Genomic DNA, 23,596 nt, shown 5'->3' on the forward strand with positions numbered 1-23,596 from the left:
GGGTCAACAGACATTAAGCAGTTTTCACATGTCAGATCCTGGACTGAGTATTCGACACTTAAAAACAATGAAAAAGATTACAGTTTCTGCTCTGAAAGAGCCTGTATTTTGGAGGAAAACATATAAATATCTAAATAAATACAGATGTAAAGAAAGACTCTACAAAAACAATCTGGAAAAAATAGACGAATTGGACAAACCAGGAAAGCCCTCTGGAAGAGATGGGATTTAATCTGAGTCCAGAATGAGAGCAGACAAGAGGGCAGAACATTCTAGGCTGCAGGGGCAAGTGCAGAGGAGTAGAGATGGGAGGGGGAAGAGCAAGGGGAGGAACAATGAGTGGACCAAGTCTCTTCCTTTTCTATAATGATTCTGTGAATCTAAGCAACAAAGACGAAGATTATGTCGTCTTCCAGAAGGTTCAGCTTGCATCTTTCTTCAGCAGTTCTGCTCCCTCTCCCTGGGCTAAGTGTGGTACAAGAAGATGGGTGGGCCCAGGAAAAGGGAAAGGTCTTGGTTGATCCAAGTGACCCTTGAGGTATGTCAAGTTCACAGCAGAGCCATCTTCTTCCATTTATCTTTCAGCTTAATTAAAAAGAATACTCAGATACATCTTTATTAAGCTTCACTATATCAGCTGAGGCAGGAAGATACATGAACCTGAAGGAATCATTCCTTAGAGGAAATAATTAATAATATACTGGCATCATTCAAAACTATTAAGTGAGAGCATCAACTCTGCTGTGTGTGTTTACTAAAGGACAAAGGGTGAAGTGAGTATTCCTGATATCCAGTTAAGGAAATTTTTTAGAAAGCTCTGTCCATCTCCAACCTATTCAAATGCTCTATGCAATCTCAGTTACCCAGTTCCTTCACACCCAGACATAACACACATATAACAAACACAGGCACAAAGAAATGGGATGAAAGAGAACTATGCCCTTATACATGTTGCATTTAAACTAAAAGAAGGCATTTAATATTCCAAGCAAGTTAAGTTCTTCCAAAATCTTCACAGATTGACTCCAGATTTGAGATTGAAAGTTCCTCTTGAAGGAAAATTTTGATCAGGCTTCAAATGAAAGAGAGTCAGCCAGACAGAGACAGAAAGAAATAGAGGCAGAGAAACACACACACACACACACACACACACACACACACACACACACACACACACACACACAGAGAACAAATACAGAGAGTTAGAGAGAAAAAGAATGACAGAGAGAACAAGGGCACAGGGGTTGGTTTTAAGAATATCCTGTAAGGGGAGGTGGTACCTGGGGAATTAAAGTCATTTAAATTTAGCACAGTTCACTCTGACCCTCACTGTTTAAAGACCATACATCTTACATTTTACCTCTCCCCCCCCACTGTTCTCCAGTACTCTTAAGAGTGTGAGGGATATCTAGGATCTACAAATGCCTCCTACCATTTGGAATTTGATGCTTTTCCCAAGTATATAATTCCCAGTTCATGAAACCACTAACTAATAAATTGGATAAAGGAATATTTACATCAGAGGCAAAATCATAAATATTCAGCATGAAATTGCATTCTCTCTCTCTCTCTCTCTCTCTCTCTCTCTCTCTCTCTCTCTCTCACACACACACACACACACACACACACACACACACAAATACAAAAAAGTTTCCACTTTTCACCATTTTACACTCTGGGAAAGGGTGTGGATTACATATATAGCTTAGCTCTTTCCTATAAAGTACCCACCCAAGAATTAAGCCCACCTCCACTTGATGCTCAGAAACCAGACATTCTGACTTTTCCTTGATGCCCTGCTGAACTAGCTTCTACATCTCACCTGGAATCTTTCCTCAACAGTAAACATGGTTCAGAACCCTAGGTTCAAGTGGAGATCACCTCTAGCACCTAAATCTAAGAAAGACAAACGAAAATCCCATTTTTGGTAAAACAGGGTAAAAGTCCTTCTCCGCTCATATTTCAGTTCATGACAACCAATCTGTAGGTAAACTGTGATCTTCACTGACATAACAAAGTAGGAATGATGGATAGAAAACTATGCAAGATGAAGAAAGGGTATTTCAGTCTAGTGAGTTTTAAAGTCAGAGTCTTTTCCATCTGTCCAGTCAGTCAAAGGATAGTTTCCTATCCTCACTATGGATAACAAAATGTACTTCCATATTAGGTGATCTGGGCATTCCCAGACATGCCTCACTACACATTCCCCTTTGTTTGAGATTTATCATCCCTTCACATTGTCTGAAATTGATATTTTTGAGTCATAATCCTTTTTTCCAGATTCAGAATACTTCTCAGTAGATTTTGGATAGCTCAAGCTTTGTGTTTTCCCATGTTTATCTTATTAATTTTCTAGTGGTTTGAGTAGGTAAGACAATAAAACCAGTACAAATAAGAAAAACAGGATATTATTTTAACAATAGTTAATGCGACTCTGTGTCAACTCACCATATATAAATATTATTAGAAACAAAGAAAAAAAGATGTTTGACTAGTCAGTTTACAGTTATTCCTTCCAATCATGACTTTCCCCATTGTGAATTCAATAATCATGTCAGGAAAATTTATTAAAGGGGAATTTTTGGAGTTTTACAAAAATTGCAAGTTACAACATTGACAGATGTCACAGAATCTGACCAAATAGTGAACCCAAATTTTACAATAAGGAATTGTAATCACGCAATAAAAGAAAAAGAAGGAATTCAGACATCTTCTCTGGTATGGAATTAGTGAAAAAAATTTTTACATAAACTTTCCAGATTGTACGGGGCAGGGATTGCTTTACCCTTTCAATATATAAAGAATAATAACAGTTCAGTTCCTCATACAAAGAAAAAAAAGAAATGTGCTGTTAAAGAGAATGCATATCAATTGATATATTAAAATGAGCTGAGTTGTGTTTTTGACAATATAATTAGTTTCACTAAATCCAAGGGTAGACAAGGGACAAAAGTATTCCAAAGACTATTGAAGTTCTTCTTTAGCAATTTAGAATTTAGCAAAGAAGACAATAAGTGGAACCAAATATTTCACTTGATTACTGAGAGTCATATAAAGAAAAGTGACAACACCAAACAAAATGGAATTATTACATCCTACCCCAAATCTCTTTTTCACAATTCCCCAGTACTATTCCATTACGTCTCAAAACATCTAACGTTACAATGAGGGGGTGAAAACCATATGGAAGGATGAAAATCACAATTATAAACAAATAAAATGTTTTACAGATTCATTAATGTAAAGATTCTTTAAGAAAATGCTTTTTTTTTCTTCTTTTTTTTTTCTTTTTTTTTTTAAGCTTTTTGCAAGGCAATGGGGTTAAGTGGCTTGACCAAGGCTACACAGCTAGGTAATTATCAAGTGTCTGAGGCTGGATTTGGACTCAGGTACTCCTCACTCCAGGGCCACTGCTATATCCTCTGTGCCAGTTAGCTGCCCCAAGAAAATGCAACAAATAAATCTGCTTATTTAGCCTTTGTTTTATAAGATATTTCTCAATTCAGCAAAAGAAATAGCAAACAAACAAAAACAAAATTACTGGATGTTGGGTCAGACAAAAACCTGGCCCATGCTAACATTCCTAAACTACAAAGAAACTCTCCCCACAAGGATTTTGGATCTGGGTCAGTTCACATTATCCTTTCTCAAAAATAAGAAAATTGTCTAGGGTAGAAACTCAATCCTTAGTGCACAAGATCATCCAGGTTTTAAAAAAAAAATTTCCCTTTCTGTACAAAGCTAACCACAATTCTTTAGGGGTTCCTCATGGAATAAATAATCCTGAGAGAGATGAAGAATTTTTTTTCTGAGATCTCTTATTTCAAAGAATATCCCAACTTTTACCCATAATCCATTCTATTATCAGGGAAATAAAAAATATAAATTCACTTATTAGGATAAGAAGTAGTCTCAGAGAAACAGAAAATAATGTCAAGCAAAGTGTACATTATGGATCCTGGCATTTTTACTCTGAGTATTAATTATAAGTGTTTTTGCTTTCATAAAAGAAAAGAAGTCTAGATCTGGTTCCAGAAGAAGGAAGGCAAGAAGGAAGAAAGGAATGAATGAAGAATGAAAGAGAGAGAGAGAGAGAGAGAGAGAGAGAGAGAGAGAGAGAGAGAGAATAAAGAAACAAAGATACAAAAAAACCCCAAAGAAATGAGGAAATGTTAATATTCTACTAAATAGAAGCAGTCTAATAATTCCAGATTTCACACTTCCCACTGTATAGCAATGTTTGTACAAGACTGAATAATATGGAGTATTATCAATATATCAACAACACAGAATTCAGCAATGTAAAAAATTTATAAGTATATAAGCTATCAACCAATCAACCAATAAAAACTTTAAAAAATTATACCAATAGAGTTGACTAGAAATTTTATTATATCAATAGAATTGACTAAAATTTTTAACAATCAGCTAAACATAAAATCATTTTCAAATTTCTCTAGGATCATATAGTTTTGAGTATACATAAATACTAGTCAGATAACATTTCCCATTGCCTTCATAAAAACAAGGAAACCAATTTTGTCTCAGGAAAGACATTCAACACATGCTACCTTGGCCCTCATTGCCTGAGGGATCTAAAATACATTTCACCCTTCCACAAGGTTTCCTGGCACCCTTAAGAAGATAAGGAATGGGGCTGCTAGGTGGCGCAGTGGATAGAGCAACAGCCTTGTAGTCAAGAGTACCTGGGTTCAAATATGACCTCAGACACTTAATAATTACCTAGCCATGTGGCCTTGGGCAAGTCACTTAACCCCATTGCCTTGAAAAATCTAAGGGGAAAAAAAAGAAGATAAGGAATATCTAGACTCTGTGGAAATGTCTCCAGTCCTTGACGATGGAGTTCCCCCAAAAGTGTAGAGGGATGGAGGTTCCTTGTATCCCCGTTCCATTTAGCCATTAACAGACAAATCAAGTTTTACAGGGTAATTATGCCTTCATAAGATATAATCATAAATTTATGCTCCCTCCTACACATGAAATGCAAAATCCTCCTCTTCCGCCCCATACTACCTAATAGTCTGGAAAGGAGAAGGGGAGTAGGTTTACAGTTTAGCTCAATCATTATAGAGCATAGTCACAATTTCTAAGTCCACCCCAGAGAACCCATTCCCCAAAAAACCAATTTCTCTGAGATTCCCTACCAGACTGGCTACAACATAAATCCTGGAACCTTGCCTGGAGGATGATCATGGCTGGAATTTTCAGTCCCAGTGGGGATCACCTCCAGCACCTATACCTCAGAAGGACAAATGGAATAGACAAGAAACAAACAGTTCTATGCCATTTTATCTAAGGTGAAGTAAAAGAGGGAGAAAAAGGAGGAGGAAATCCCTCTCCTTTCACTGATACATTTCATGGTTACTAAGTTATGAGTAAACTGATTTTCACATGCTAGATACAGCAGAAATAAGCAGAAGAGTGAGAATGTCCCAGACTCCCATTAAAGGAGGTGACCTCCCCACCAAAGTTACGGAAAGGATCCATTTTATGGCTCAGAAAATCGTCCTTCCATGGAGAATCACAGAATCTCAACACTGTAAAATTTTCAGAGTTCCAATGGTTCAACCAAGGTCTGAAGAGTATCTCCCTTTGTAACATCTTTGATGAGTAGACATCTAGACTCCGCTTGTAGACTTCCAAAGATGGCAATGTCAATTCTCATTAATGTATGCATTCAACAAACTTTGATCCAGTGCCTATCTTGTGACAAGCAATACATTAGGTTCAGGGAAATAAGCAGTCTAGAAAAGACATATGTCATTGCCCTCTTGCAGGTTATATTCTAATGAAGAAAGGGGAGTAGTAAAAATAAGACACGGACACAGATAATTCTTGACAACCTCTAATCACCATTAATTCACTGCATGATGGTTACATCCTGGAGGAAGAAAATTCACCTAACTTTGTGGAAATCTTAGTATAACTCACATTTGCCTTATTTAGGTCTTGGAATGACTGGTAAGACACAATGAAGTTGGGGTTTATGAGAACCCATTTCTCCTGACAAGTCCTCATTGATTCATGTCCTAGTAGGTGTGTCTGCTATCTAAACCCATTCTGAATTGGGAGTCACTCCCTTCCTCAGTGGAGAAGAATATTTTGAATCCCATCTTCTAATAATAAAATTGTAGTTAAATTTTTTTTCAAGGTTATATTTTTAGTGGTCTGGACTAACAAACATATCTTTATTAAAAATTTTTTGAGAAATATTAATAGATGTGTATGGTAAACTAATTCTTTTTCATACTTCTAAGGACCAAAATCTGAAGGTTAATGTTTTTCTGTTTATCAAATAAACTATGAATGTTAATACATATCTGAAATGTGGACTACTAAGGGAGAAAGAGGAAAAAAACAGAGTGTGTGGGGAGAACCAACAAAAGCAGGCCACAATTCCTGAGTGGTGGAATCTAAGAAATTCCTAAGATGGACTGAGTCCTGGGTCAAAGGATTATGTTTTGGTTGTGAATGAAGTTAGTGGTCTCTTATTTTAAAACAGTAACCTTAAGCATGTGGGAAACTATTAAGATCAGGATTCACTTCTGCACATTCTCATCCCAGCTTTCTGTACTCCTGGGGAAAACTGAATATTAGCTTTTCAAATATCTCTTACTCACATGGCTTTTGTGAAAGAAAAAGGACAAAATCCTTGGAGGAAAATCATATTTAGTCTTTCAAAATCCAAATTTAAAGAAACAGACATCAAATTCAATTTCTTCAATACCATATGATGTTAGAATTCTTGGAATCTTGATTGATTTTCACTCTCTGTTGCAGAGCCCTCAGAGACTTGCTATTTCCATATACAATTACAGTGTTGAAGGCTGCTGGTTCAGTTGATTTCCCTCTTCTAAAATAATATTCAAAACCAGAGTTTTCACTGTTCTCTTATGGTTCTCTTAAATCTGAAAGTGGTATCTAGTTGGTGCCATGGATAGAGTGCCAGGCTTTGAGGCAGGGAAACACATCTTCCTGAGGTCAAACAGACTTCAGACACTTGCAAACATGTGACCTGGGAATGTTACTTAGAACTATTTACCTCAGTTTCCTCATTTGTAAAATGAATTGGAAAAGGAAATGGCAAACAATTGAAACATCTTTGCCTAGAAAACGCCAAATGGGGTTATGGAGTGTTGGATACAACTGAAAAATGATAGAACTAAAAAGTTGGAAGGCCTCTCATGAGGCAAATAAATGTTGGTGACTATTAACTTTGCAAAAATCTCCAGTGAGAGGAAGGACAGAATACAACCAGCACTTCTGAATTTATCATTTTCTTTTCTTTTCCTTTACATAATTGGGCTAAGTGACTTGCCCAGGGCCACAGAGTCAGTAAGTATCTGAGGTCAGATTTAATAACAGGTCTTCCTGACCCCTGGGTCAGTGTTCTATAAACTCTAGCAGCTAACCTTCCCAAATTTGTTCTTTTCCAAGGAGTGGAAAATACCCTCTCCAACTAACAATTTAATCTTTGTCAAAACAAAACAAAACAAAACTCTTTAAGAGATCCCCTACTACAGTTTTAAAAAGTCTTGAATTACTGCTATGTAAGGTACAACAAACTTAGAGAAACCTAACATATATTTTGTCATAGCTTTTGCAGACTTAATTCCAGGGCACAATTCTTCAAGATACAGAGATGACTGAAAATGCCCTCTTTCAACTCTTAAATTTTTCAGTACGTTTTCCAAGTAAGTAATGGGCACTTCTTGAGGCAGCTCCCAAAAGTAGTAATGTGAAAGTCAAGAGGGCTCAACTTCTACATTGCCCATCTCACTATTGCAAAAGCTCATTACTTTTCAGTCTGCAAGACTATGGCATTTGTATTGCATTAGGCTAAACTCAAACTAATGCCCAGCTAACTTGGGTTCCATACTGAAAAGAAAGCATAACTCGAAGGTCATTCTACAAGCAACAAAAGATTTATTAAATCACAGTAACAGAAGGATATTCATTAAGTAAGGAAAGGCACTGAGAATATCTTGAGTTGATTCAACCAAATGAAGCTCCCATCTCAAGTTACTACCCAAGCTTCTAATAGAACTCTACCTTCCCTGGGCCTCTAGGTTTTTCTGTACTAAAACTTTGAGAATGTGATGCCAGTTGTCTGTGGCCAAGCCCATGGAATGTCAGTATATTTAAATAATTTAGGAAATTAATTATTATGATAGAATTCATATGAGAGAAAGGCTAGAGAAACAGTTGCTTCTCACTGCAACCAAACTAGTTTTATTAAAGACATTGAAACTAGTTATGGGATATGAATGTCATGTTATATTATCGTGCTATAAGAAATTGATAAGCAGGATGATATCAGAACAATCAGCAGATTTATATAAATTGAGGATAGGTGAACTGACTGAACAAGGACATTGTATACAATATTAGAAATATTAATGATTTCATGTTATTTTTTATTTATTTAAGGCAATGGAGTTAAGTGACTTATCCAAGGACACACAGCTAGGTAATTAAGTGTCTGAAGTCAAATTTGAACTCACGTCCTCCTGAATCCAGGGCTAGTGCTCTACCCACTGCTCCACCTAGCTGACCCCAGATTTATTTCTATTATTGTTCGTTCTTCGTTCTCAAAGATGACCATTATATATGGTAATTTCATGACTTCCCAGTGAATTGGATTTAAGAGAAGCAGAGTAGTACAGAGTCACTAACATTACTCTCCTCCAGATCCCTGTAGAAACTTATAAACTAGGCACTGTACTGTAATTTGATCCAGAGAACATGTTTATATAAAACAGTGCTTTTGCTTTACTTTGGTTGGTTCTATGGGGAGTGCTGCTTCTTTAATCTCTATATAAATTTTGTGAATTAAAAACTTGCAAACCCATGACCAATTTTGATTAAAAAAAATACTAGCATGATTTTTACAGGAACAGCATTTTAGTAAGGTAGAAGTTCAGAAATCAGGTCTTAACCACTAGATGGCAGTAGAATAATTAATTTCCTATGGAACTAACCTGAATAAAGATTTAGAAGGAGGAAACAGTGCAGGAACATTATGAAAGCACATGAAAGGGCTCACAAGGAGTGTTGTTGCTAACAGCATGTGAATCATGCTGGAAGTGATTTTTCCATATTTTCCTGGTAGAAGCAACAAGCTACAAAAGCAAAAACAAAAACAAGCAAAAACATAATCATATCTTGTGCCATTGAACCTGATGAGAATCTCTGACACAGGGCTTATGAATGAATTAATGATTGAACAAACGAATGAATGCAGATAGTTAGCTTAGTCTCTCCTAAACTATAGGTATACCCAGTCAGATTATCATCAATCACCTGAGATTTGATTGGGTAGATAGAACCCTGCCAAGATAAAGAATGGTTTGATGTAATCCAGAACCAAACATTCTCCTGGAACACCTTGAAACCAGGAAGGGGACAGATGAGGCTACCTCGACCATCCTACTAGACCAAAAATCTCACCTCCACGCGACAGTAAATCAATAAGGAAAGAAAGATTCCTATTTATTCAAATTTTTCAGGAGGAAATAAGCCATTAGGACAACAACATAATATTAACTCTTGTAAATTTTCAGGATTAAGAAGATGATTAGACAAAACAATGAGAGCAATTGAGCTTCTTTTTGCCATGAGTCTTTTTGGCAAAGGATGCATTGTAGGGATCGATTTCAGTCTTTGATATCATACCATTTACTGGAAGGTATATTGACAGTCATAGTGATCTCCCCCTTCATTTTGCCGAAGAGGAATCTAAAGTCCATAGAGGTGACAGGCCCAAGATTATACAGGAAGAAAATTTTAAAAGCAGTGTTACAGAGTTACAAATATGAAAAATTCAAAGATATGTGAAAATGGAAGTGGGGAAGGAAAGGGAGAAGAAGAATATATAAACATGTACTGTGTAGCACTAGACTGTGCCAGACACAGTGTTAAACACTTTCAAAATATATTATTTGATGACTTTAATAAATTGATATAGAATAAAGAAAACATGCAAAAGAATAGTAATAGAAGAGAGGCATAGTAAAAGCAGGGACTCACCTAAGCTCTCCCCCAAATAACTCCAGATACCTTTACCTGATGACTCTAATCAAGAATCCTCAAAAAAGACTGAGTGAAACAATTCTGTAAGCCAAGACAGCTTGGAAGATTGGCACAAAAATGTCTGCTGCAACAGGGAGAGCGAAGAGCACATTGCAGAAAAAGATACTGTGGAGTGATGGGCCCCAGTTATTCAGGAACAGAATGTGGGGTAAGTAGCACAGCTGTGGCAGTCATTTCAGACCTTTTAGTCTGGAGATTGCTAAGAGTGATTGGAAGGGTAGCAGGAGGACTGCCACCTGAATGAGAGTAGAGCCTAGTCCAGCGCAGGCTTCAACAGTGCAGACCCCTCCCCAGGAGACAGGAGAGCCACTGAATCAACAGAGGCAGCTGCTTCAAGAGTTCTCAGCTCATAGAAGATTTTTGAACAGACACCACAGGAGTCTCTTCGCTATTTTTGAGGCAGGACTCACAGTCTTAGGTCCCAGTCCGAGGAAGTGAAGAAGCATAATAGAGTTTATTGCTTAAGCCTGGCAAGGACCCTCCTCATAGTTCCAGAGCAAAAATGAGTACTTGTGGTTAGTCAAAGAACAGAAAACAGGCCAGGAAAGTAGTCATAGCCACTCCTTAGCTCATAAGACCTTGAAAAAATTGAAAACTTGTTGTTCCCTAGAAGCATCTCTGAAAATAGACTCAAAAACTTTTTTGTTTGTACTCCACTTTGAATGAAGAGTACCACCTTAACAAAGAATTGAAATCATATCATAGACTGAGCCAATGAGCAAGCAATAAAAAACAATTGAGAGGTATCTAGGTGTCGCAGTGGATAGAGCACCGGCTCTTGGAGTTGGGAATGCCTGAGTTCAAATTGGGCCTCAGACACTTAATAATTACCTAGTTGTGTGGCCTTGGGCAAGCCACTTAAACCCATTGTCTTGCAAAAAATAATAAAATAAAAAAAATTGAATCTACAGTTATTATGGTCATATGGAAGAGCAAGATACCTACTCAGAAGAAAACAAAATCAAAGTTTCTGCACCCAAATCCTCCAAGAAGAATAAGTATTGGGCTCAGACTTTGGAAGAATTCAATTAACATTTTGATAATCAAGTACAGGAGATTGAGAAAAAATGGGAAGAGATATAAGAATGATGCAGGAAAATCATGAAAGCTGAGTCAGCTGCTTGATGAAAGGAATACTAAAAAAAATAACATCTTAAAACCAGATTTCATCAAATGGAAAAGGAGGTCCAAAAAGCCAGAGAGGAACACCTTAAAAACCAATTGATGAAACTGAAAAGGAGATTCAAAAGATAAGAGCCATTCCTCAACTGACAAATGATGAAAAGTTTTGAACAGTTTTCAGATGAAGTTATAATTGCTATCTATTTTTTTAAATGTCCTAACTCAATAGTGACAGGAAACATACAGATTGGAACAATTCTGAGGTACTTCCTTATACCAATTGGACTAGCTAATAAATAGAAAGAGAAAATGACACATGTTGGAGGAGAAAATGACACATGTTGGAGGGGATATAGGAAAAAATGAGAAATTAATGCACTGTTGGAAGAGTTCTGAAAGGATTCATCCATTCTATAGATTAATTTGAAACTAGCCACTACAAGGTCTATATTCCAAAAAGTAAGGAAAACAATAAGGAAAAAGTCCTATCTCTATAAGGATATCTATGGCAATTCTCTTCTACTGGCAAGGAATTGGAAGTTGTGGGAATGCACATCAGTTAGAGAATGACTGAACAAATAACTAGTATGAGACTAAAATGCAATGCTATTCCATTATTAGAAATTATGAACAGGTTATTCTGAATAAGAAAAAAAGAAAAAAAACATGAGCAGATGTAATGGGAAATGTACTACAAGGTTATAAGAAAATCAGGAGTGAATGATTTGTGTTTTCTCAACAATGTTGTGACTCATGAAATCTGAAGGATTTATGATAGAGAATATTATGCATTCCAAGGACAGCATTTATGATATCTTAAAATAGATTGAAGCATATTTTAAAATTTTGTTTTCTTGTGGTTTCTCTTTTTTTGGAGAGAGAGGCAATGTTTACTTTTACATGACTATTGTGATAATGTTTTTCATGACTACAAATTTTAAACCTATAGCAAATGCCTTGTTTTCTCAATGGGTAGGAATGGGGTGGGAGGAGGGGAGAGAATTTCAAACTCACTATTTTAAATGTGAGTGTAGAAATTATTTTTTTTGCATGTAACCTGGAGGAAAAAAGAAAAAAGAAAATATGATTAGTATTGGAAAGACTTGCATGCAATAATGAAGAGTAAAATGAGCAAAAGCAAGAGAACATTTTGTACGGTAACAATAATATTCATTTTAAGAATTTTTAGTATTAAAGATAACTGAATTAACTAATTATATTTGCAACCAGAGAAAGGTCTTGTTCGCCTCTAGCTACTTGGGTTTGGTTCTGCCTATGAGGAATCGTTATTCTGTCTCAGGAAAGCATGGGAGGAAATTAAACAAAAATTCATTTAAAAGGTTACAAGAAATAGGGCTGGGGGAGAGAGGGAGAGGGAGAGGGAGAGGGAGAGAGAGAGAGAGAGAGAGAGAGAAAAGAACGGCCATGAATTTTTGACTGGGCCACAGGTTGCTAGTCCAGTTCAGGTTATGTCAAAAGGTGAAATCCCCTTCTCTTATTAGACCAGGAATTAGATACAGGGTAAAGCCTAAGGATATCAGGATACAAATTTTATACTAAACAATCAATGGAACATAAAGAATGGGGCTGGGGGAGTCTCCACCCAAATAGTCTTTGAGATTGCAATTGTTTGTTGCAATCATAATTTTCTACTTCAAGTAAATTTACATCTCAAGTTTAGGTGGTGGTCAACCCCACCCAGTTTCTACATTTACAGTTCTCTTCATTTTTCCCCTGCATCATTCCCCCCCTCCTAAAATTATTCAGGACCAGATTCTTCTGGGCCTTTCAGAGTCCATTTGTAGATGAATGTATAACATCCAGGGCTTCATTGAGGCAGGGTCCAAGAGAATAATAGACTAGCACATATGGTTGGCATCCTGCAGAGGTTGGTCTTGGAGCTATACAGTTAAGAGAAATAAAACTCAAGGGAAAAAACGAGCAAGCAAAAACCAGAGATAATTGTAACAGAGAGACTCTTTAACAAAGGTCCAATAGTTAGTAAAAAAAAAAAAAATAGGTCTATAAGGGGCAAGCATTATACTTTATGATCCTAAGCTAGTATCAAAATAGCTTTTATAAGAACACAGTTTCCAATATAGCAGATTCATTGATGAATACCACATAAATTGCAAACAAATGCTCAGAAATGGTATAAACAATTGTACTGAAAAGGCACTCAAAAACTGTACATGTCCAAAAAGTAATTTACAACAAAATTTTCTGCTTTAGTTTTGGTCATGTTTAAAATGAAGAAAAATTCTAGTTGAATAATGGATCTCTCCTTTAAATATGCGTCATAAATAAAAAATACGTTAATAGGTATTATTCTGACCCACTGGCTCAATCTCATACTCAATTATGATGCACCTAGAATGATTTTGGCAATTTGTTATTACAAGCAGAGAGCAACACGATGACATGATTCTTTATACAGATAATATTTTTCAGTGGGCCAGGGGAGGCTATTTTTAAAAGAATCCTACCCTAGCTGAGGTTATGGCCGTTCTTCCAAAGGTCACTTACTTTATCTCAACATCAAACTCCATAGGGCTAAATGGCTTCATTGGCAATTGTCTTTCTGTCAGGCAAATAAATATGTCATAATATAGCAGTTACCTATAACCAGAACTTCAGGTGGTTTGAGTACTAAGGAGAACCGAGATTGTGCCAGGCTGTAACTTGGTATAAGAGATCTAGGGTGAAAAATCATAATGCAATTGTTGCTCATGTACCTAAGGACAGAGCTGTAAAGTGAAATGCAATAAAAAAAATTTTTAAATGTAAAAACAATAATTCTAATTCACACACACATAAATATATATATATATGCATATATATATATATATTTAACAAAATCAATTTTTGCAATGAATCCATTTAGTTATTAACTGTTTAAAATAACTAAACATCTTATAGCTAGGAGGTTGTGTATCATTTCCAATACTTCTTACATAACATTTGGCTAGAGAAATCTCAAATCATTATTTTATCTTTCCCATGTTTCACAGGTGCCTTACCCTCAAAGCAAATAACCAGTTTAGTCCCAGTTTACATATATAGCTAGAAATTTCTATACATAAACTTTTAACTACTATCCATCTTCAGTATACAAATTATTACTTTCAGAATTCTTTAAACCATTAGAACATCTTAGGTAACTTTAAATTTCTAACATTTCTTACTGATTCCAATGCAGTTAAACAATAGTAAAAACACCCTGGTATTCAAATCAATTAACTACATGAGTTATTATGCATGAATCCACAGCTTTATCCCAGAAGGAGTCATAATTTGTGATATTTCCCTTACTACCCCTTCAAAGCGATCACATGTTAATTCCAGGCGTTAACATTTACAGTGTTCAAATAGTTTACATGTTCACAAGAGAACCAAACACTGTTAGTATTTCTTGAAATTACAAGAGAATATCACATAACTGATAAATACATATACATATCTATTCCCTTCCATAAACATGTAATGATAGATGATAAGAGATAAAGATTAAAAAACGTTCTTTCTGGGGCAGCTAGGTGGTGCAGTGGATAGAGTACTGGTCCTGGAGTCAGGAGTACCTGAGTTCAAATCAGCTTCAGACACCTTACTTATTACCTAGCTGGGTGGTCTTGGGCAAGCCACTTAAGCCTATTGCCTTGCAAAAACTAAAACAAACAAACAAACCAAAAAAAACCCACAAAGAAGTTCTTCCTTTACCAACAAAAGACCTTGTGAGATTGTTGACAATGTATATCAATTTAACATCACAACAAAATCAGATTACAAAACTTAATACAATATCCCTTTCCCAAAAGAAATCAGTAAATTACATATGATTCAATATTCCCAAATTCCGTGACATACAATTTATCCCAATTATGTTTGCCTTCTAAATAACACACATAAATTCTCAGGAATTGTTACAAAACTTTCAAAGGTGATTAAATCAGTCTCAGATAGTTTCTTTTTCCTTTGAAGGCAAGGTAATTTACTCACTTTGTCCTATCAAAGAGCCAAACAATATTTAAAGTTGAATGTATTCTTAAGTAACTTTATGAAGTTTAAATCCAGTTACTCTATTACAGAGCTATTAGTTATTAGCACAGGCTTAAAAGATGAAATCTGAATTTCCTTTTTGCAGAAAAAAGTTATCTTCCCCTCTTTTTTCTTTTAACTAATTGACCACAAGATTTCCCCAGATCAATCTTCCCATTTCCCTTCCCACTCCCCAGGGTGGGACTTTCTCAGGCCAGCCAAATGGGGGTTGGAATTGATAAACACATGTATTCTAAGAATAATGTGATCATTTTCTGCTCTCCTCCCTAAACCAGGAAGAAGGCATGGGAGTCCCTTCTTTTAAACAATGGGACCAAAACAAGTTTTTTTTTTTGTTTTGTTTTGTTTTTTTTGGCAGGGGGAGGCTTACCCTTCCTGCAGCAAAGCATGAGTTCCATGTGAGACATAGGTTGAGTTTCCAAGTTCTAAAAAGGAAGATTTCCCTTCTTCCTCACCCCCGCCCCCCCAGAGGATTGGGGTAGCAGAGAATGAGAAAGAGCATTTCAAAGAGAGAGAAAGAGAGTACCACCCAAGGCTTTTTTCAAATTTAATTCCTCCCAAGGGGCAAGCACACAAGTGGGGGGACTTTTTTGGTATCAACTTCCCCCCATATTTTAATTCTCATCAGTTTATAGGAAGGCAAACTCATCAATTGGACTTACACCAAATGTCCTTCCTTACCAACCCTCACTCACAATGGGGTATAAACCAAACACACCTCAGAACTTCCATTTCTCCTCTCAGTCTAAACAGGACAGACCCACAACCAGGGTACTAAGGAACAGTATGAGGTTCTTCAAGAAATTCTGATTTATTCTAAAAGTTATTTTTTTTGACTAGTCTTAATGGTTGCATTCAAAAACTAATATAAATATATGCGTGTATATGTGTATACATGTGTATTTAAAGATCAGTGGGATGTTTTCACATCTCTCTACTGGTACAGAGAGGTGGGAATGTTTCTTTATTCTGAGATCTGGTACCAGCTAGGGTATATTAATCTCAGTTTGGTAAATTTAATGAAAAGAATTGTGTCTGTGTCTAAACTCCTGTGACTATGTGTGTCTCATTCAGCTATGAAATAGCTACAGTTACCTGAGTTTAATGTTACTTCTCTTAGTTTGGGGTTGAATTTAATTGATTAAAAAGGTCTAATTTAAAATTAAGTAATTAATGAACTTGGGATCTGAGCCTATCCAATTATACCATTTGAAAGTTTGTGAGTGGCAAAGTTTGAAATGATTTCAGGTGTGAACTAAGTTTTTGTTAACCTAATATTGACTGAAGGCTGTATTCAACTTAAGTTAATGGAGATTTTAGGGTTTAGTAAATTTAGACCCCCTGCCTTCAAGAAGTTTTGAAAAGAGGGATGGAAGACCTTTGATAGGAAAAGGTCATCTCCTTGTGTTTAAAGAAACTATCTGAGAGTAATTTAGTCACATGAGTTTTGTAAAAATCTTGATAATTATATCTGTTATTAAGAAGGGAAACATAATTGGGATAAATTGTATGTCAAGGAATTTGAGAATATTGAATCATATAATTTACTGATTTCTCTTGGTAAAGAGAAACATTGTACCAAATTTTGCAATCTGATTTGTTTCAATGTTAAATCAATATTGATAATTGTCCAGAATCTAACAAGGTCTTTTGTTCGTAAAAGATGGAAGTTTATAATCTTTGTCTCATCATCTATCATCACATGCTTAAGGAAGGGAATATACATATGTATTTATCAGTTGTGTGATATTCTTTTATAACTTCAAACACATATTAAAAGTGTTTGGTTCTCTTGTGAACAAGTACATTATTTTAATACTGTAATGTTAAAACCTGGAATTAGCATGTGATTATTCTGAAGGGGTGGTAAGGGAAATATCACAAATTATGATCCCCTTCTGGGATAAATCTGTGGGTTCATGCATATTAACTCATGTTTTTAATTGATTTGAATGCATGGTTGTTTTTACTATTTTATGTTGAATTGCAATGAATAACACATGTTGGAAATTAAAAGTTACTAAGATGTCCTAATGGTTTCAAATAATTCTGAGAGTAATTTGTATTCTGAAGGTGGATAGTATTTAAGTTTACACAGAGATATTTCTAGCTATATGTGTAAACTGCGACTAAACTGGGTGCTTTGAAGCAAAAGCACCTATGTAACATGAGGAAGATAAAATAATGATGATAATTTGAGATTTCTCTATGACAATCTCTAGCCAATTGTTATGTGAGAAGTATGGAGATGATGCAGAAAATCCTAGTCAGTTATTTCAGTTTAGTTATCTTAAATAGTTAATAACTAAGTGAATCTATTGTTAAAAAGTCAATTTTATTAAATATATATATATATATATAAATTAGAATTGTTGTTTTTACATCTCAAAATCTGTTTATTGCATTTCAATTAAAGCACTGTCCTTAGGCACGTGGGCAACAATTAAAGTATGAATATTTTCCCTGGATCTCTTATAACAATTACAGCCTGGCACATTCTTGGATCTCCTTAGTGTTCAAACTACCTGAAGCTCTGGTTATAGGTAATTACTATATTATAACATACTCATCTGCATGACATCATGTATGATAAAATAGAAAGACAATATGCCAGTGAAGCCATTTAACCCTATGGGGTTTGATGTTCAGATGAAGTAAGTGACTTTTGAAAGAATAACTCTAGCCTCAACTAGGCCCATTGAAAAATACTGACTGTTTAAGGGAACATGTCCTCATAGATCTATTGTTCAACTAAAATTTTTGTTCAATCTAAACAAGGACAAAACTAAAATAGAAAATTTTATTGCAAATTAATTTTTAGACATGTGCAGTTTTTAAAATGCCTTTTCAGTACATTTGTTCATACTATAGCTAAACTTTTCTTTGCAACTTATGTGATATCCATCAATGAATCTGTTATATTGGACCTCATGTTCTTATAGAAGGTATTTTGATGCTGACTTAGAATCATAATATAAATGTTGCCCCTGATAGATCTTCTAATTTTTTCCTAATTATGGAATGTTTGGTAATTAGCCTTCAAGGGAAGGCAACGCTAAGGCAAGGCAAGGCATGGAACGGCAAGGCAAGGCCAAGGCAAGGCAAGGCAAGACAAGGGAAGGAAAGGCTAAGGCAAGGTAGCGAAAGTCAAGGCTAAGGCAAGTCAAGGCCAAGGCAAGGTAAGGCTAAGGCAAGGCAAGGAAAGGCTAGGCAAGGCTGAGGCAAGGCAAGGCTAAGGCAAGGCTAAGGCAAGGACAGGCAAGTCAAGGCAAGGCTAAGGCAAGTCAAGGCCAAGGCAAGGTAAGGCTAAGGCAAGGCAAGGAAAGGCTAGGCAAGGCTGAGGCAAGGCAAGGCTAAGGCAAGGCTAAGGCAAGGACAGGCAAGTCAAGGCAAGGCTAAGGCAAGGCAAGGGAAGGCAAGGCATGGCAAGGCAAGGCAAGGCAAGGCTAAGGCAAGGAAAAGCAAATCCACAGCCAGGCAAGGCAGGGCAAGGAAAGCCTAAGGCCAGGCAAGGCAATGCAATGTAAGGCTAAGGCAAGGCAATGCTACGGCAGGGCAAGGAACGGCAAGGCAGGGCTAAGGCAAGGCAAGGTAAGGCTAAGGCAAGGAAAGGCAAAGCAAGGAAAGGCTAGGCAAGGCTGAGGCATGCAAGGCTAAGGCAAGGCAAGCAAGGCTAAGGCGAGGTAAGGAACGGCAAGGCAAGGCTAAGGCAAGGAAAGTCTAAGGCAAGGCCAGGCAAGGCAAGGGAAGGCTAAGGCAAGGCAAGGCAAGGCTAAGGCAAGGCAAGGCAAGGCAAGGCTAAGGCAAGGCAAGGCAAGGCAAGGAAAGGCTAAGGCAAGGCAAGGCAAGGCTAAGGCAAAGCAAGGCAAGGCAAGGCTAAGGCAAGGAAAGGCTAAGGCTAGGCAAGCCAAGGCTAATGTAAGGCAAGGTAAGGCAAGGCAAGGCTCAGGCAAGGCAAGGCAAGGCTAAGGCAAGGCAAGGTAACTCAAAGCAAGGCTCAAAGCAAGGCTATGGCAATGCAAGGCTTAGGCAAGGTAAGGCTAAGGCAAGGCAAGGCTAAGGCTAAGGCAAGGCAAGGCTAAGTCAAAGCAAGTTAAGGAAAGGCTCAGGCAAGGCAAGGCAAGAGAAGGAAAGGAATGGTTAAGCTAAGGAAAGGCAAGGCTCAGGGAAGGCAAGGCAAGCCAAGGCTCAGGGAAGGCAAGGCAAGGTAAGGCTAAGGCTAGGCAAGGCTAGGCAAGGCAAGGCTAAGGGAAGGTAAGGGAAGGCAAGGCAAGGCTAAGGCAAGGCAAGGCTAAGGCAAAGCAAGGCAAGGCAAGGCTAAGGCAAGGCAAGGCTAAGGCTAGGCAAGGCTAGGCTAGGCAAGGCTAGGCAAGCCAAGGCTAAGGCAAGGCAAGGCTAAGGCAAAGCAAGGCAAGGCAAGGCAAGGCAAGGCTAAGGCAAGGCAAGGCAAGGCTAAAGCAAGGCAAGGCAAGGCAAAGCAAGGCTTAGGCAAGGTAAGGCTAAGGAAAGGAAAGGCTAAGGCTAAGGCAAGGCAAGGCAAGGCTAAGTCAAAGCAAATTAAGGGAAGGCTCAGGCAAGGCAAGGCAAGGGAAGGTTCAGGCAAGGCAAGGCAATTCAAGGCAAGGAAAGGTTAAGCTAAGGAAAGGCAAGGCTAAGGGAAGACAAAGCAAGCCAAGGCTCAGGGAAGGCAAGGCAAGGTAAGGCTAAGGCAAGGAAAGGCTAGGTAAGGCAAGGCTCAGGCAAGGCAAGGCAAGGATAAGACAAGGCTAAGGCAAGGCAAGGCAAGGCAAGGCAAGGCAAGGCTAAGGCAAGGCAAGAGTCAGGCAAGGCAAGGTAAGGCAAAGCAAGGCCAAGCCAAGGCAAGGGTTAGGCAAGGTAAGGCTAAGGCAAGGCAAGGTTAAGGCTAAGGCAAGGCAAGGCAAGGCTAAGGCAAGGCAAGGCTAAGTCAAAGCAAGTTAAGGAAAGGCTCAGGCAAGGCAAGGCAAGAGAAGGAAAGGAATGGTTAAGCTAAGGAAAGGCAAGGCTCAGGGAAGGCAAGGCAAGCCAAGGCTCAGGGAAGGCAAGGCAAGGCAAGGCTAAAGGCAAGGCAAGGCAAGGCAAGGCAAGGCTAAGGGAAGGCAAGGCAAGGCAAGGCAAGGCAAGGCAAGGCAAGGCAAAAGGCAAGGCAAGGCAAGGCTAAGGCAAGGCAAGGCTAAGGCAAGGCAAGGCTAAGGCAAGGCAAGGCAAAGGCAAGGCAAGGCAAGGCTAAGGCAAAGCAAGGCAAGGCAAGGCTAAGGCAAGGCAAGGCTAAGGCTAGGCAAGGCTAGGCAAGCCAAGGCAAGGCAAGGCAAAGCAAGGCTTAGGCAAGGTAAGGCTAAGGAAAGGAAAGGCTAAGGCTAAGGCAAGGCAAGGCAAGGCTAAGTCAAAGCAAATTAAGGGAAGGCTCAGGCAAGGCAAGGCAAGGGAAGGTTCAGGCAAGGCAAGGCAATTCAAGGCAAGGAAAGGTTAAGCTAAGGAAAGGCAAGGCTAAGGGAAGACAAAGCAAGCCAAGGCTCAGGGAAGGCAAGGCAAGGTAAGGCTAAGGCAAGGAAAGGCTAGGTAAGGCAAGGCTCAGGCAAGGCAAGGCAAGGATAAGACAAGGCTAAGGCAAGGCAAGGCAAGCCCAGGCAAGGAAAGGCTAAGGCAAGGCAAGGTTAAGGCAAGGCAAGGTAAGGCAAAGCATGGCTAAGGCAAGGCAAGGGTTAGGCAAGGTAAGGCTAAGGCAAGGCAAGGTTAAGGCTAAGGCAAGGCAAGGCAAGGCTAAGTCAAGGCAAGGTAAGATAAGGCTCAGGCAAGGCAAGGCAACAGAAGGCTAAGGCAACGGAAGGCTAAGGCAAGGCAATTCAAGGCAAGGCAAGGAAAGGAAAGTTTCAGGGAAGGAAAGTCAAAGCCAAGGCAAGGCAAGGCAAGCCAAGGCTCAGGGAAGGCAAGGCAAGGTAAGGCTAAGGCAAGGCAAGGCAACGGTAAGGCAAGGCAAGCCTAAGGCAAGGCAAGGCAAGGCAAGGCAAGGCTCAGGCAAGGCAAAGCAAGGCTAAGGCAAGACTAAGGCAAGGGAAGGCTAAGGCAAGGCAAGGCAAGGCAACGTAAGGCAAAGCAAGGCTATGGCAAGGCAAAGCTTAGGCAAGGTAAGGCTAAGGCAAGGCTAAGGCTAGGGAAAGGCAAGGCAAGGCTAAGTCAAAGCAAGTTAAGGGAAGGCTCAGGCAAGGCAAGGCAAGGGAAGGCTAAGGCAAGGCTAAGTCAAAGCAAGTTAAGGGAAGGCTCAGACAAGGCAAGGCAAGGGAAGGCAATTCAAAGCAAGGCAAGGAAAGAAATGGTTAAGCTAAGGAGAGGCAAGGCTCAGGGAAGGCAAGGCAAGCCAAGGCTCAGGGAAGGCAAGGCAAGGTAAGGCTAAGGCAAGGCAAGGCTAGGTAAGGCAAGGCAAGGCTAAGGCAAGGCAAGCCTAAGGCAAGGCAAGGCAATGCAAGGCAAGGCAAGGCAAGGCTAAGGCAAAGCAAGGCTATGCTAAGGCAAGGTAGGCAAGGCAAGGGAAAGCCACAGCAAGGCAAGGCAAAGAAAGGCTAAGGCAAGGAATGTCAAGGGAAGGCAAGGCAAGGCAAGGCAAGGCTAGGCAATGCGAGGCAAGGAAAGGCTAAGGCTGGTGAAGGCAAGGCAAGGCTAAGGCAAGGCAAGGCTAAGGCTAGGCAAGCCAAGGCTAAGGTAAGGCAAGGCAAGGCAAAGCAAGGCAAGGAAAGGAAAGGAAAGGTTAAGCTAAGGAAAGGCAAGGCTAAGGGAAGACAAAGCAAGCCAAGGCTCAGGGAAGGCAAGACAAGGTAAGGCTAAGGCAAGGAAAGGCTAGGTAAGGCAAGGCAAGGCAAGGCAAGGCAAGGCAAGGCTAAGGCAAGGCAAGGCAAGCCAAGGCTCAGGGAAGGCAAGGCAAGGTAAGGCTAAAGCAAGGCAAGGCAAGGCTAAGGTAAGACTAAGGCAAGGGAAGGCTAAGGCAAGGCAACGTAAGGCAAAGCAAGGCTATGGCAAGGCAAAGCTTAGGCAAGGTAAGGCCAAGGCAAGGCTAAGGCAAGGCTAAGTCAAAGCAAGTTAAGGGAAGGCTCAGGCAAGGCAAGGCAAGGGAAGGCTAAGGCAAGGCAAGGCAATTCAAGGCAAGGCAAGGAAAGGAAAGGCTAAGGGAAGGCAAGGCAAGGTAAGGCTAAGGCAAGGCAAGGCTAAGGCAAGGCAAGGCAAGGCTAAGGCAAGGCAAGGCAAGGCTAAGGCAAGGCAAGGCAAGGCTAAGGCAAAGCAAGGCAAGGCAAGGCTAAGGCAAGGTAGGCAAGGCAAGGGAAAGCCACGGTAAGGCAAGGCAATTCAAGGCTAAGGAAAGTTAAGGCAAGGCTAAGGCCAGGCAAAGAAAGGCAAGGCTCAGGCAAGGCAAGGCAAGGCAATGCAAGGCACGCAAAGGCAAGGCAAGGCAAGGAATGGCAAGGCAAGGAAAGGCAAGGCTAGGAAAGGCAATGCAAGGCAAGGCAAAAGAATGCAAGGCAAGGCTAAGGCAAGGCAAGACAAGGCTAGGCAATGCAAGGCAAGGCAAGGCAAGCCTAAGGCAAGGCAAGGCAAGGCAAGGCAAGGCTCAGGCAAGGCAAAGCAAGGCTAAGGCAAGACTAAGGCAAGGGAAGGCTAAGGCAAGGCAAGGCAAGGCAATGTAAGGCAAAGCAAGGCTATGGCAAGGCAAAGCTTAGGCAAGGTAAGGCTAAGGCAAGGCTAAGGCTAAGGAAAGGCAAGGCAAGGCTAAGTCAAAGCAAGTTAAGGGAAGGCTCAGGCAAGGCAAGGCAAGGGAAGGCTAAGGCAAGGCTAAGTCAAAGCAAGTTAAGGGAAGGCTCAGACAAGGCAAGGCAAGGGAAGGCAATTCAAAGCAAGGCAAGGAAAGAAATGGTTAAGCTAAGGAGAGGCAAGGCTCAGGGAAGGCAAGGCAAGCCAAGGCTCAGGGAAGGCAAGGCAAGGTAAGGCTAAGGCAAGGCAAGGCTAGGTAAGGCAAGGCAAGGCTAAGGCAAGGCAAGCCTAAGGCAAGGCTAAGGCAAGGCAAGCCTAAGGCAAGGTAGGCAAGGCAAGGGAAAGCCACAGCAAGGCAAGGCAAAGAAAGGCTAAGGCAAGGAATGTCAAGGGAAGGAAAGGCAAGGCAAGGAAAGGCAAGACAAGCCAAAAGCAAGGAAGGGCAAGGCTCAGGCAAGGCAAGGGAAGGCAAGGCAAGGCAAGGCAAGGCTAGGCAATGCGAGGCAAGGAAAGGCTAAGGCTGGTGAAGGCAAGGCAAGGCTAAGGCAAG

This window comes from Macrotis lagotis, chromosome 2, assembly GCF_037893015.1.
Source record: "Macrotis lagotis isolate mMagLag1 chromosome 2, bilby.v1.9.chrom.fasta, whole genome shotgun sequence".
Lineage (NCBI taxonomy): Eukaryota > Metazoa > Chordata > Mammalia > Peramelemorphia > Peramelidae > Macrotis > Macrotis lagotis.